This window comes from Suricata suricatta, chromosome 9 (genome assembly GCF_006229205.1).
Source record: "Suricata suricatta isolate VVHF042 chromosome 9, meerkat_22Aug2017_6uvM2_HiC, whole genome shotgun sequence".
NCBI lineage: Eukaryota > Metazoa > Chordata > Mammalia > Carnivora > Herpestidae > Suricata > Suricata suricatta.
This window is the reverse complement of record NC_043708.1, coordinates 86,303,832-86,313,523: the sequence shown is the minus strand read 5'-3', so window position 1 is coordinate 86,313,523 and position 9,692 is coordinate 86,303,832. Positions and strand designations below refer to the sequence as shown.

The window sequence follows — 9,692 nt, the reverse complement described above, 5'->3', positions numbered from 1 at the left end:
ATTAGAGTGGCTAAAATGAACAAATCAAGAGACTATAGATGCTGGCGAGGGTGTGGAGAGATGGGCACCCTCCTGCACTGTTGGTGGGAATGTAAATTGGTACAGCCACTCTGGAAAACAGTATGGAGGTTCCTCAAAAAACTATCCATAGAACTCCCTTATGACCCAGCAGTAGCACTGCTAGGGATTTACCCAAGGGATACAGAAGTGCTGATGCATAGGAGCACATGTACCCCAATGTTCATAGCAGCACTGTCAACAATAGCCAAATCATGGAAAGAGCCTAAATGTCCATCACCTGATGAATGGATCAAGAAGATGTGGTCTATATGTATACAATGGAGTACTACATGGCAATGAGAAAACATGAAATCTGGCCATTTGTAGGAAAGTGGATGGACCTTGTGGATGTCATGCTAAGCAAAATAAATAAATCAGGCAGAGAAGGACAGATACCATATGTTTGCATTCACAGGTCTAACAGGAAAACAGGAGAAACCTAATGGAGGACCAGGGGGAGGGGAAGAGGGAAAGAGAGTTGGGGAGAGAGAGGGATGCAAAACCTGAGAGACTATTGAATACTGAAAAGGAACAGAGGGTTGAAGGGGGAGGGAGACGGGAACAGAGGTGGTGGTGATGGAGGAGGGGCACTTATGGGGAAGAGCACTGGGTGTTATATGGAAACCAATTTGAAAATAAACTATTAAAAATTTGTTAAATAAAATAAAATATTAGCAAACCAAATCCAATGATAAATTTAATGAATAATTCACCATGATAAAGTTACACTTATATCTGAGATGCAAAGGAGTTTCAGTATTTAGAAGTCAATTAATGTGATACATCACATCAATAAAAGAAAGGCTAGAAACCATATGATCATTTCAATTGACATAGAAAAAGCATTTAACAAACACCGTTCATGATAAAAAAAAAATCCCTCATTAGAATAAGGTTAGTGGAAACATGCCTCAAACATACTGGAGGCCATACATGAAGAACTTACAGCTAACAATATACTCAGTGGGGAAATACTAAGAGTGTTTCCCTCAAGGTCAGGAAGACAGGGATGTCTACTCGTACCACTATTATTTAACATAGTACTGGGAGTCCTAGCCATAGCAGTCAGGCAAGAGGAAGGAATAAAAGTCATCCAAATTGGTAAGAAGAAGTAAAACTTTCACTCTTTGCAGATGACATGAAACTATATGTAAAAAAAAATCCTACAGGCTCCAGAAATAAACTATTAGAACTTACCAATGAATTTAGTGAAGTTGCAGGATATATAATCTATGTACAGAAATCTGTGGCCTTTTTATACACTTCTAATGAAGTAACAAAGAAATTAAGAAATGAGTTTCATTTACAATTGCAAAAGATAATAACATGTCTAGGAATAAACATAACCAGGGAGACAAAAGATCAGTACTGTAAAAATTATAAAACATTGATGAAAGATATTGAAGATGTCACAGACAAGTGGAAAAACATTTCATGGAATTGATAAAATGAATTTTTCATTGGAAAAATGAATATTGTTAAAATGCCTATACTGCTCAGAGCAATCTATACATTTAAAGCAGTCTTTTAATTTAAGAATTTAATTAGAATTGTTTTTTAAGAGTTTAAGAAACAAAACAAATGAACAAAGGGCAAAAAAGGGAACTGAGAAATAAGACTCTTAACTGTAGCAAATAAACTGATGGTTACCAGAGAGGAGGTGGAGGGGATGCATAAAATAGGTTTTGGGGATTAAAGATATACTTACTTATCATGATGAGCACTGAATAATGTATAGAATGCTTGAATCACCTTATTATATGTGAGATTAATATAACTGTTTTATTCAGTTATAACTGTATGTCAACTATATTGGAATTAAAGTTAAAAGTTAATATAATTATGAAATGTATTACATTGGCCAGATATTCATCATTTATTCATCAATTTGTGAGTCACATTAATTAATTTTGTATTTTATTGAGTATAGATAGCACTATAAAATTAGTCTTTTAAAGTATACAATTTAGTAGTTTTCATATATTCTCAAAGATGTATGATCAGCACCACCATTGAAGTCACAAACTTTTTCATCACCTCAGAAAGACATACACTCATGGTAGTCCCTCCATGACATCCCCTCTCCTCAGTCTGTTACCACCACTCATCTGCGTTCCATCTCTATGGGTTTGCTTATCTTGGCCATTTCTAGTAAACGAAATCATGTAACTCTTGCCTTTTGTGAACGGCTTCATTCATGTAACAATTTTTCAAGAATCATCCATGTTTAGAATGTTTCAGTACTTAATTTTTTTTAGATCATTGAATAATAGTTCATTCTGTGGGTTTGCCATATTTTATTTATCTGTTAATCAGTTTAAGGACTTTTGAGTTATTTCCACATTTTGGTTATTTTGAAAATTTAGGTTTTTTTAAATTTATTATGGAGACGGAGAGAAACAGAGCATGAGTGGGAGAGCGGCAGAGAGAGAGGGAGACAGAATCTGAAGCAGGCTCCAGGCTCTGAGCTTTTGGCGCAGAACCTGATGTGAGGCTCAAACCCACCAACAGTGAGAATATGACCTGAGCTGCAGTCGGCCGCCTAACTGACTGAGTCACCCAGGTGCCCCACATTTTGGTTATTTTGAATAATGTTGCTATAAATATTCATATGGAAGTTAAACTTTTTTAAGGCAATTCTTTAGAGCAATTTATGTTTACAACGAAGGTGACCAGAAGTTACAGATGTGACCTTAGATGTGATACCAAAGAACAAGCAACCCACCCCACCTCCAAAATGAATACAGGATTTCATCAAACTTTAAATCTTTTGTGCTTACAGGGGCACTATCAAGAAACAAAACCTCTGTGTCAGTATATACATAGCTTCCCATTATCAACATCACCCACCAACATGGTACATTTTTACCAAGGATGAACCTACACTGATAAATCTTAATTACTCAAAATTCATAGTTAAAGTTTACCATAGGATTCTTGGTGTTGTATGTTCTGTGGGTTTAGACAAATGTATCATATATCATGTACAGGTTTTTGTTTGGATATACATTTTTGTTTCTCCTTGTATACTGAGGAATGAAATTGCTGGGCCACATTGTAAGTCTCTATTTAACTTTTTGTTAGTTCCAAACTTTTCCAGAGAAGCTGCATGACATTACATTCTCAGTAATAATGTGTGAGAGTTCTAATATCTTCAGTCTTACCAACCCTCGTTATTGCTTGTCTTTTGATTTCAGTTATTCCAGTTGGTGTGAAGTGGTAATCATGTTGTGGTTTCAATTTACATTTTCCTGTAACAAATGTCAAGAACCTCATATTTTTATTGGCTATTTCTTTGTCTCCTTTGGAGACAACATTTTATTAATTGGTTTTTTTTTAGGTTTATTGTTGAGATTTAAGAGTCCTTTGTGTCTTTGTTTTGAATATTTTTTTCTCATTCTGTAGGTTATCTTTTTCTGTTTTTTCTTTTGTTTCTTGATAGTGCCCCTGTAAGCACAAAAGATTTAAAGTTTGATGAAATTATGTATTCATTTTGGAGGTGGGGTGGGTTGCTTGTTCTTTGGTATCATATCTAAGGTCACATCAAGTGTGACCATTCAAAGCCTCAAATATTTACCACTATGTTTTATTCTCAGAGTTTTAGAGTTGCAACTCATACATTTAGGTCTATGATCCATTTTGATTTTAATTTTTATGTGTAATAAGAGGTTAGTACCCAACTCCATTCTTTTGCTTAGGGATAGCCTGTTCTGTCAGTATTTATTCAAAAGACTGTTCTTTCTGCATTGAATGGTATTGGCACAGGAGTTAAAACTCACATGAGCATAATGTTTGGGACTATTTCTGAACTCTCAATTCTACTCCACTCACCTCTGTAGTAGGTCAGAACCATTGTCTTTAGTAACTTTTGAAATCAAAACTGTGAGTTGTCATGCTGTTCCTTTTGAAGATTGTCGGTCTGTTCTGGGTCCCTTGAAATCGTATGCATGGTGAAATGACTGGGTTAATTTCTATAAAGAAATGAAGTGGCATTTGCTAGGGATTGCATTGAACTCACAGACTAGTTTGGAGAGTAGCACAAGATGTATTTTGATTCATTTAGGTCTTTAATTCTTTCAAGGATGTTTTGTAGCTTTCAGTGTGTGTCTTACAGTTAAAAAAAAAAAAAGAAATTGTAGTGTTTTATTCTCTAAGTGCTTTTGCAAATGAATTTTGTTTTCCGAACTTCATTTTTAGATAGGTCAATGTAAGCGTATGAAGATACAAGTTGATATTTGTGTCTTCCTCTTGTATCCTATAATTCAGCTGAACTCACTTATTAGCTCTTAGAGTTTCTTAGTGTATTTTTTAGGATTTTCCATATATAAGATTACATCATCTGCAAATATGGACAGTTTTAATTCATTCCTTACAATCTGGATGCTTTTTAATTATGTTTCTTATATACTTGTCTTGCATAGGACTTTAGTACAATGTTAAGTAGAAGTGGTAAGAGTGGATATCCTTATCTTCTCTTGATCATAAGGGCAAGTACTTGGTCTTTTATCACTAAGCATGATGTTTTCTTTGGGTTTTATAGATGTCCATTATCATGTTGAAGAAGTTTTTCTGTTGTTTTAGTTTTTTTAATGTTTTTATCTTTCAGTCATAAAAGGGTGTTTGGTTTTGACAATTGATTTTCTACATCTCCTGAGATGTGATTTTTTTCTATTAGGTATTATCTGTATATCCCTTATCTGTCTTAACCCGGATCAGTGAGCCCCGTGTTGAGGCGCCAATTGTCGTAACCTGCAGGCGGGTCCGGCGCGCTCGTCCCTGGCCTTCCGAGGCACCTGTTTCATCCCCCGGACCCGGCAGGGCGGAGAACCGTCGCGGGTTCTTTTCCTGAGGGAGGGAGAGAAAAACAGGGCAGGAGGGAGACGGAGACGCAGAGAGTGAAGACAGCACTCACGGTTTCCGATCAGGCAAAAGAGAGAGAGCTTTATTCAGAAAACTGTCTCTTATAAAGGTTTCAAGGCGGGAAAACAAAGTAACCGACCTAGGTCAGTTACCAGGTAAACAGAGTCAAATGAATATCAAAAGAAACGCCCAGATTTGCCTCAGCAATGCTGGGAAGGGGGGAGTTAGCACTGAATATCTAAAATACGGTTTTGATCTTTTGTGCACCTTGGCCATTTCTACGTCTGGCCCAGCATGACAGACGCCAAAGTTATTTTGACCAGGAAATGGCAATCTCCAGCCTCCAGATGTAAATCTTGTTTACTGGTTCACTCTCCGGAGAGTGATAATCCTTGCCTGGGGCAGACAGAAAACTTGGCGGCCTGACACTTATCTATATTGTGATGACAATGAATTTTTTTTTTTTGTCCTTTATTCTGTTAATGTGGTGTATTATATTGATTGATTTTTGTATTTTGAACCAGTCTTGCTTTCATGGGATAAATTCCAGTTGGCCATGGTATATAATCCTTTTCATATATTGTGAGATTTGAAGTGTTAGTTTTTGTTTGGAATTTTTACATCTATATTCATAAGGGATATTGATCTGCAATATTTTGATTCTTTGTTTTTTGCTTACAGATGTCTTTGGATTTTTTTATTAGGGTATTACTGATTTTATAGAATGAGTTGGAAAGCCTTCCTTCTTTTACTTATAAAAGTTTGTGAAGGATTAGTGTTCCTTTATAATATTTTTTTATTTCTAAATGTCAGTAGTAATGCCTATTCTTTCATTTCTGAATTTAGTAATTTGGTTCCTTTTAGTATTGGTCAGTCTAGCAAACACTTCCTCATTTTTGTTGATCTTTTCATTGGGCTTATTTATTTTCTCTAATGCTATTTTATTCCTTATTTTGCATGTTCTGCTTACTTTAGGCGTAATTTGCTCTTCCACTTCTAATTTCTTTTTTAAATTTATTTAAAAAATTTTTAATGTTTATTTGTTTTTGAGAGAGAGAGAGAGAGACAGAACATGAGTAGGGAAGGAGTAGAGAGAGAGGGAAACAGAGCATCTGAAACAGGATCCAGGCTCTGAGCTGTCAGCACAGAGCCCAACGCGGGGCTTGAACTCATGAACCATGAGATCATGATCTGAGCCGAGGTTGGATGCTTAATCTACTGAGCCGCCCAGGCACCCTTCCACTTGTAATTTCTTAAGGGATGATTATTTTTTTTTAAAAAAAAGGATGATTGTTTCTTCTTTCTTTTTTTAATATAAGTATATATTCCTTTTAATATAGGTATATATTTCTTTTTTTAATATAGGTATAAATTCCACTATAAATTTCCCTTTATACACTAGCTTACTACATCCTGTAAGTCTTCATTTATCTCAAGATTTTTTTCATTTACCTTGTGCTTTTTTATCCCATTGATTATTTGGAAGTCTGTTGTTTTCCACATATTTGTCAATATCAAGGTTTCTTCTATTATAGATTTATAATACCATTTGCGGTGGTTGGAGGCCATACTTTGTATGCTTTTCATTTGTTTAAATTCATTAAGACTTGTTTTGTGGACTATTATGGTCTATCTGGAGAGTGTTTTTTAATGTACTTAAGGATATTATTTCTACTTTTTTGGGTGGAGTATTTAGACATCTCTGGTTTAGTTGATTTATAGTCTTGGTCATGTGTTGTTTTCTTTTGGATTTTCTATGTTGTTGCACTATTAATTTTTGAGATTGCAGCATGGAATTCTCTCCCCATCCTAGTTGTTTTGTCTGTTTCTCACTTTAATTCTGTAAGTTTCTACTTCATGTATTTGTGGGCTTTGTTGTTAAGTATATATTTGCTCATAATTGTTAAATATTTCTTGATAGAATTACTCTTCCATGATTATAAAATCTTCTTATTTGTTTCCAGTTACCAATTTTGTCCCAAAGTTGATTTTATCTAATATTTTATCTAATAGTTTAGCCACGCCATTTGCATGATATATTTTTCCATCCTTTTACATTCAAGCTACTTGGTTTTTAATCTACTGTGCCATCGTCTGCCTTTTGTTGGGAATCTTTAGTCCCTTTGTATTTCATGTAATTACTGATAAGGTAGCATTTACATCTGCAATTTTGCTATTTTTTTAAATATCTTACTCTGTTTCTCTTCTAATCCTCAATTACTGCTTTCTTGTATATTACATAGTCATTTTCTACTGTATTGTTTTTATTCCCTTGTCACTTCTTGAATTTTTTTTTGAGTTAAGTGGTTTTCCTAGAATTTACAAATAAGATTTTAATGTATAATAATACGATTCAGATTAATACAAACTTAGATTCATTAATATATAAAACCTTTTGTGAATATATATATATATATATATATATATATATATATATATATATATAGCTCTCTGCCCCCAGTTCCTGACATAGAGCTCCTAAAAATCCTATGACGTCCTAAGTGATGAGAACACTAGGAGCATCTTTTGTTCTAGTATTTGGTCTTTGACCCTGGTTACTGACACTGAGTTTCTAAATCCCTTGTAATTTCCTAGGTGATAGGAGTGAGTTTTGCTTCATAAGGTAACTTTGTGTTGGCTTCTGGAGAGGGGCTGTCACCAGAAAGATAAAACATTGGTTAGAAGCTTGGAAGTCTTAGTTTTACATCCCATGCTACAGAGAGGGGCGAGGGGCTAGAAATGGTCTTAATGATCTGTCATGCCCCCACGATGAAATTTCTATCTAAATCCCCAAAATATGGGATTCAGAAAGCTTCCAAGTTGTTGAACACCTGAAGGTGCTGGGGCCATGATGCACAGGGAATGCATGGAAGCCCTCCATAGTTTATCACATATGTTGCTCTACGAATTTCTTCCATACAGATGCTCTTCTGTGTCCATTTCCATACCTCTTCATAATAAACTGATAAACAGTAAGTGAGCTGTTTTCCTGAGTTCTGTGAATCACTCTAGCAAATTAATGAAACTTGAGAAGGAAGTATTTGGAATCCCTTATACCTGTTTGTTCAGAAGCCTGGGTGACAAGGTGGATTTGCAGATGGCATATAAAGTGGATGGGGGCATTTTTGTGGATCTGAGCTTTTAATCTGTGGGATTTGATGCTATTTATAGGAAATAGTGTCAGAATTGAGTTAAATTGTAGGATGCCCCACTGGTGTTGAAGGATTGCTTGATTCGGGGGGAAAATACCCACATGTCTGGTATCAGAAGTATGGTGAGTGTGATAGTGTACAAATAAAGGAGAAGCATAGGACAAGTAGTGTAGAATTTCTTTACACCTTTGCTTTATTAGCTCCGTTCACTTCCAACTCCTTTGTGCTGTAATTATCATATAAATTAAATCCTTATCAGTTGTATGCCACCAACACAGACTTATAATTATTGTTTTTACAGTCGTCTCTTAAACCAGATAGGAGGAAAGATTTACAAACATACATTTATACTTGAAAAAAATTTTACCTGTTCAGTTATCTTTACCAATACTTTTTATTTCTTATTGTTTACTGACCTTTCAGCTAAGGACTCCCTTTTTGTATTTATTATAGGCAGATATGCTAACAAAAAGCTCGCGGTTTTTGTTTTTCCAGGGAGTGTTTTAGTTTCTCCTTAATTTGCAAAGGGTAATTTTGTCTGATACAGAATTCTTGGTTGATGGTCTTTTTCTTTCAGCACATTGAATATATTATGCCACTGCCTTTGACCTCCATGCGCTCTGATTGGAAGTCAATTTATAATTTTATGAATCTCTTCTCGGCCTTTTGGCTAAGATCAAGTGTAGTATAATCTTATTTATGATCACTTGTATATTATGAAGCACTTCTCTGTAACTGTTTAAAAGATTCTCACTAGTTGGTTTATTAAACTGTTTAGTCATGATATGTCTAGATTTGGTTTTATTTGACCTACTTTGAGCTAATTGAAACCTCTGAATATTTATATTGTTTCCATCAAATTTGAACAGTTTTGTTTTTATTATTTCTTCAATATTCATTTGGTCCTTTTCTCTCTCTCCTTCTCAGGCTTTCATTATGTGTATCCTGGTTTTGTTTTATACTTTCCATGTCATGTCTTTATTAATGCTCCATATTTGTTCATATGTTCCCCTAGTTTTTGGTATGGCGTCCTTTAGTTTTTTGAACAAATTTTGAAAAGCTGATGTAAAGCCTTTGTCAAATAAGTCCAACCTTCTGAGCTTTTTCAGGGACAGATTCTGATTGCATTATTTTCCTTCCTGGGTATGGACCATATTTTCTTATTTTTCCACTATATACATATATATATGTGTGTGTGTGTGTGTGTGTGTGTGTGTGTGTGTGTGTATACATATATATATGCACACACACATGCATACACACACCATATTTATTTTTCTATACTGCATATATATACTATATATATTTATAATCTATATATAGTATACTATATATATGTAGTATAGAAAATATATAAACACTTTTCAAAAACAATTAATGTTTTTTAAAATTTGTTTTTGAGAGACAGAGAAACACAGAGCACGAGTGGGGAAGGGGCAGAGAGAGAGACAGAATCTGAAGCCGGCTTCAGTCTGGGCTGTCAGCCCAGAGCCTGATGCAGGGCTCAGACTCACAAACCACAAGATCATGACCTGAGCTGAGGTCAAACACTTAACTCACTGACGACCCAGGTGCCCTGATATATATATATATATATATATATATATATATATTTATTTA

General features: G+C 34.9%; 1 pseudogene; it reads left to right on the top strand.

Moving 5' to 3' along the window:
* The first annotated feature begins 8,722 nt into the window (after positions 1-8,722).
* On the top strand, positions 8,723-8,802 carry LOC115303051 (annotated as a pseudogene).
* The last annotated feature ends 890 nt before the right edge of the window (positions 8,803-9,692 follow it).